This window comes from Ambystoma mexicanum, chromosome 2p, assembly GCF_040938575.1.
Source record: "Ambystoma mexicanum isolate Mex_15411 chromosome 2p, UKY_AmexF1_1, whole genome shotgun sequence".
Classification (NCBI taxonomy): domain Eukaryota; kingdom Metazoa; phylum Chordata; class Amphibia; order Caudata; family Ambystomatidae; genus Ambystoma; species Ambystoma mexicanum.
The window spans coordinates 1,386,196,992-1,386,202,991 of record NC_090923.1 but is presented as its reverse complement, the minus strand read 5'-3'; the positions used below and the strand labels follow the sequence as shown (position 1 = coordinate 1,386,202,991).

General features: G+C 48.9%; 1 protein-coding gene across 1 annotated transcript in view; it reads left to right on the top strand.

Annotated features, from left to right (window-relative positions):
• Positions 1–875: 875 nt before the first annotated feature.
• LOC138567523 (D-serine dehydratase-like) overlaps positions 876–6,000 on the top strand; it is a 516,199-nt gene continuing 511,074 nt past the window's right edge. Inside the window, exon 1 of the mRNA XM_069645796.1 lies at positions 876–986. The gene's annotated coding sequence lies outside the window, so the exon portion shown is untranslated. The remainder of the gene's footprint in view (positions 987–6,000) is intronic.

Genomic DNA, 6,000 nt, shown 5'->3' with positions numbered 1-6,000 from the left:
AAGAAGTCCAACCTGCCGGAGGCAAGAAAAATTAAACTGGGTGAAGTGGTTGGAGGGGAGGAGTTATAGGGGATAGTAGAAATAAAAGAAGGTCCTGTGTTGGAGGCAGTGGCTCTTGAGGTAAGTACTGTGACGAAGAAGAAGAGAGTGGACATGGAGGTAATGACTATTTAGTTACTTGAAAGAAAAGGAGAGCTGGGCAGTCCAGCCCTCCTCCTGTTTCGAGGACGTAGACATCAGGCACGGTTACGCCTGCTGCTTGCGGCTGTCAGTACTTCGGTTTAGAAAAAACAAAAGGCAATGCCTTTTCTTTTTTCTAAAACGAAGTGGTGAAACCTGCAGGCAGCTCGTGTAACCATGCAGCCTCTACACGGGGTGCCTGAGGTGTCGGCTGGCTGGGGCTCGGGAGCCCTTTGTGGAGACTGTCGGCACCCGGCCCACTTAAAGCCCTACCCCTCGTCTTGGATTTCCCTGTTAGAAACCCAGGACTACAAGTCCCAGAATTCAAAGTTAAACCGAGAATCGACTTTCGTCTACAAAATGGAATTGATGGTTTTCTAGCATGTACGATTCAATGATGTACACGCGAAAATATAATTTTCACGTTCATACACGTAGGAAGAGCTATCAACCGGGGTTAGGTCAAACAAGTGGCGCGAATCAATAACATACCGATTGAATGTGGCTGAATGTGGCGTCACCAGAAATTAGCATATCAAGGTTGCCTTCTGAAAAAAGTGGGGGACTCCTGAAAAACGTGGGGTGGGCCTTATCCACTGGCGTCACGCGTATCCTCGGCTTGAGCCCCTACTATCAATAGACCTAGGAAGTACAGGACAATCATGCTGGCACTTAAAGGGTGCTCGCTAAGACTCCCACGCCACGTGACTACTCATCCAGCTCCGAGGCAAGACCTGCACTTTACTCCCTCATCGGTGACCCGAGGATCCCGAGCAGGGCAGGCGGTCTGAGGAGTTCAAAGAAAGGTATTTCTGTTCGTTGAGTTGCTTTACCGGTTAAACAGACGTGTTACGTGTAGGTTAGATGAACAGCAGAAGGCATAACAACTTTTGACATTACTTGTGTCAAATCTAGGGATATGAGGAGGAGGGGGTGGGCATTAAAAGAGTGCAAGGAGAGGCAAGAGTTGCACAGTGTAATGGTCTGTAGAGGGGCGATGCTTGTAGGACACTGGGGGGCGAATGGGCGGGGCGCAGAGGTGCTCTGCTAACAGGGCACGCAGCTTTGACGCATGCCTGCATTAGTGGATTTGTGGGGCGGGCTTACTTGAATATCGGCGGCGAGGTTTGTTTTCCTGAAAAGCGTAACACTCTGGGCCGCTGCACATGTCTCGGAAGACATGGAACTGCGCACAAACAAAAAAGTGAGCTGCCAGAGCAGACCAGGAACAACATTTTGGCAAAAGCAAGTTCTGAAAATGTGGACTAAGTGCAGACCTCTCCAGAGTCACCTAGTCCTGTTTTTGCTTGGAATTCGAGTTATCAAGTGGGAAAGAAAAACCAGCAAGTCCTAAAATTCAAAGGCCCGTGGGGGGAGGGAACGCGGGGTTGAATGGCATTTTGGGGCCCGAATACAGGCCCTTTGAGAGCTCTGCACTCTCGCTCTGTTGCAAGCAGGACTTTGCACCAAGCTGCGGCAGCGCCATATACCCGGCTGGCCCGGGCACCGATGCCTCTAGGAGCAGGAAAGGTTAACTCTGGGCCGGCCTTTGCCCAGCTAGTGCCATTTGTGAAACAGTATTTGGCACCACTACCGGAAGAAAAAAAATCTAATCGCCGATAAGCATCTCAATGCCACACTTTAAATCAAGATGACAAACCACGATGTGTCTGCGTTTGCCTCTCTATGCTATATTTCAAATGAAAAACCTGCGAAACGCAGTTTAACGGTGGCATCCAAGAAACATTGATTAAAACGGGAACTATATTGCAAAGATGCTCTCAAATTACACTTCGGTAAAATGTAACGGGCCTCATTACGAGTTTTGTGGTAAATCTGACAAGTTACCGCCAAATTTAATTACTGTTACTGATACTTGATCCTGTGGATTTACAGCAGGAATTCAAGTGGTGGCAGAGTGGTGGTAATCCCCATTTTTGGAGCCCATAGCACTCCATGGGGATTTTGGTGGAATTGCCCCTGGTGGTAATTCACCGATTTTTGTGGGTATTTTGGATGTTTTTTTGTGATCAGGTGGAGGACTTACTGCTGTATTTGTAATGAGGCCCAATGTCTTTTATTGAATGAATTTTGAAGGTGCCTGGATGTTCACTTCTGACCATCTGTGTGTTCTGCATTTAATGAACAAAGTGTGAATGTGTTGGTAGTGCATCACAGTCTTTTATGATGGTGCATAAAAAGGCTGCACATTTAGTTTCTGCCATTGGAAACAGTTTACCTGATTGTCAATTAAAGTACATTTCTGCAACTGGATCCAGTAGTTTCAACTAAGTTCTCTCACCCTTGCTGTAATTGGCCTCTACTGTTGCAGGCTTTTTAACTGAACATCGGGTGCCCTGGTATACATTCTGGTTGATTATTTCCAACTAATGTACACGGGCCAAAGTGCGTGAAGAAAGACATTTTCAGAATGGTCAGTAAGTTTTGTGGTATACTCCTGACCTGAACCGTTGCATGGGTGGGACCTGGCTGCTCTCTCCCTCTGCGTTTGGAGTCACACCACTGGTGCTCTGTGCTCCAGTGGCACAGATGCTCTCTCCCACCCTGAGCTCTCTGCACCTCACTCCTCTTCTCCTGACCTGAACCATTGCGCGGTGTGACAGGGCTGCTCTCTCCCTCTGCGTTTGGAGTCACGGTTCCACTTTCACTTCAACGTCCATTGCAATCCCTGTAATAGCCGAAAGCCTGCAGAACTACACATCCAATCATCTGTCCGTTTGGGCAGTCTCCTAGGTTTTCATTCACATAGTAGGACCACTACATGTTTCCTTAGACAACAGCTCCCTCTAGTGAAACAACAGACAAAGCGGGTAGTGCAGCTTCAGACAAACGTACATCTGGCCTTTTATTACATACTACGATGATATTAGTTTCTAATGGATCAAGTTGCTCACAGATGGGTGTCTGTACGTATTCTGCATTTCTAACAAGAAATGCAGAATACGTAAGGATTTCATAAGGAAAATTCCATTAATTAAAATCCTTATTTTACACCTGGATCCAGCAGAAGCCATGTCTTGGATGTCGATTCAAACAGAAGTGTCACTTGCATGATCTAATGGTAGCTGCCATAGTGCTACTTTGGATATAATGCTCCGACCACAACCAACCTTTTCTACCTTGCCTTGGGTTTTGTTTACTTGAAGGTAGGCGTGCTGGTGGATATTCCACTTTACTATTTCCAAATTATTTCTACTGGAACTATTTGTCCTGAAGACAGTTTTAGTGCTATGTTTTTCCATGCCTGAGCACTGAATCACCCTCCATCTCCCTTTTTGGCTTACTGCACAAAAACCCAGACTCATTTAAAAGTGGAAAAGGTTGCTTTAATGTGACAGGCCCAAGCTTACAATTAATGCTCACCTGGCTCCATGGCCTTACAGACTAACGAAATATTTAAACCACCAATTAACTAATTACACATTTTCATTTCCCCCAAGAATTAAATAATTAAATAAAGCCATTTCCTCCCTAAATGTCCCTTGGACCCTACCATCTCCTTACCCTTTTCCAGGCGTCCCGCTTTCTCCATGGGGCCATGCCCCTCCAGGCTCAATACCTGTTCCCCCGGGGTGGCCCGCTTGTGCAAACAGCACCACCCCCTCCTTTCCTGTGTCATTCCCCCATTGTGCTTCCCTCCCCCCACATCAAAAGGGGCCATGCCCCCGGCACCAGAAAAACCCTTCCCCGAGGTGTTTTCTGCCCCACCCCCCAACCACTTCCTTTATTTCCAACTCTTCACCCAATCTCCTAGCCAACAGCACAAGTCCGCCAAATAGTGATTGTTCCCATAAACAGACAAATGCACCCCATCCTCCCTAAAAATCATAAAGCCCTCATACACTATTTCCTTATGTTCCATCAACTGTACTGCCAACGAGGCACAAAACTTCACCATCTCTCTGTTGATCCCCTTTCTAGCCCGCTCTATAGCACCCTCACTCCTTGCTCCCCTCCATACTCTACGCGGCAACAACTTGGTCCACAACACCTCCGCTTGCGGCCACATTTCCCACACCCAGACCAAATCCCTTTTCATTTTCCTTAGTAGGGCCACCCCAGTATCCCTCACCAAGTCATTCTCCCCAGCGTGAATGATCAACACCTCCGGCGCCCTGTAGCGCTCCCGCAACCCTGCCAACATAGGCAGCAACTGGTCCCAGCGCAGGCCCCCTAGCCCGTGCCATCTTACCACCACATCCTTATAGCTACACCCCAGTTGCCTGCCCAGAACCCTTTTCTCCGCTTCTTTCCCAGCCCATTTAACAATTGAATGGCCGACAATCCACACTTGCGCCAACTCCCCCTCCTTTCGCACAGCATCTGAAAAAGAAATTACAAAATTACTACCACAATACAATACCCCAACCCCACGTTGTTGTCAGCCCCGCTCAAACCCCCCATCCCGCAACACTTTCCCTTATGAAAATCCCTAACTTACCCCTTGTATCTCCCAGACTTCCACCGCCCCAAACTTTTCACCTTATCCTCCGAGTAACCCAACGTCTTTCCCTCCGATGCTGCGCCCATCCTGAATAAATGCTTACCAAAATTCCTCGCCCTTTTCTCCCAACACCCGCAGAGCCTTCCGCAGTTCTCCCAAAACTTGTGCCGCTGCAACCGCTGACCCATCCTCATGCTTGAACACCAAGCCTGTCTCAACCCCACACCTCTCCTTCCACAACCTGCCTGCCAGCACAGGGCATACATTCTTACTCCCCCACCCCAGCAAAACCCAGGAACCCTTTCCCTTCTGGTCCATTTTAGACTTATTAATCCTTATGTCCAAACCCACTTCTGTAATGTGCACATCCTCCCGTTGCAGCTCCCCCTTTTCCCCCTACCAACTCCGAAACCCAAAATGCCCCGAAAAATAACCACGTGAAACATGTCGCAAACAGCTCCCCTTCCCATACCGACCAGCAAATTCCCCCTACCACCTTAACCAACCTCTGCAGCAATTCCGCCGATATCGGCCTCCTGCTATCCTTGTCCCTCTTACTTTCCCTTGCCCATCCTTCCAGCATCCTACTCGCCATTTCCCCCCCATTCGGCTGAAAACCCCAAAACCACTTCCCGTAAAAAGCAATTCCTGCTAACTTCCCTGCTATAGTCGCTCTTGACCAGCCCCTGTCCATACACCTCAGGAGGAAATCCACAACATCGTCCCTCCTCCTCTCTTCCGCATCCCATCTGCCCTTCCAACTAAGCGCTCACCCCCCCCCCCCAATAAAATCCTCCCGTATGCTTCCCTAGATGCCCCGGCCAATGAACCCTCCACCAAAGCCAGCACTCTCATCTTCCTATCCTCCACAGCTCTTCGGGAATTTGCTGCCCCTCCTGATCCGCCTCTGGAGCCAATCCATGGAATCTCTGCCACTGAAAACGAGATAATGCATCAGCAATGCCATTATCCTTCCCCGGCACATGTGTTGCCTTAAACACCACATTCAGTTCCATGCATTTCAGCACAAACTCCCTCATGAGTCTCGCCACCCTCTGATCCCTTGCTGACTGCCTGTTTACCACGTGGACCACACATTCATTGTCCACATTGAAATTCACTTTCCTATCCCGCAAATCCTTTCCCCACAGCTCCAATGCCACCAGTAGTGGGAAAAACTCCAGGAATGCTATACTCCTTCCCTCCTTCAACCACAGTTCAGGCCATTTCTTCGCACACCATTCCCCCCCCCCCCCAAAACACTCCGAAACCCCCCCGCTCCTGCTGCGTCCGAAAATATCTGTACCTCCCATGTCACCGGGTCCCCTTGCAACCACATTGACACCCCATTAAAC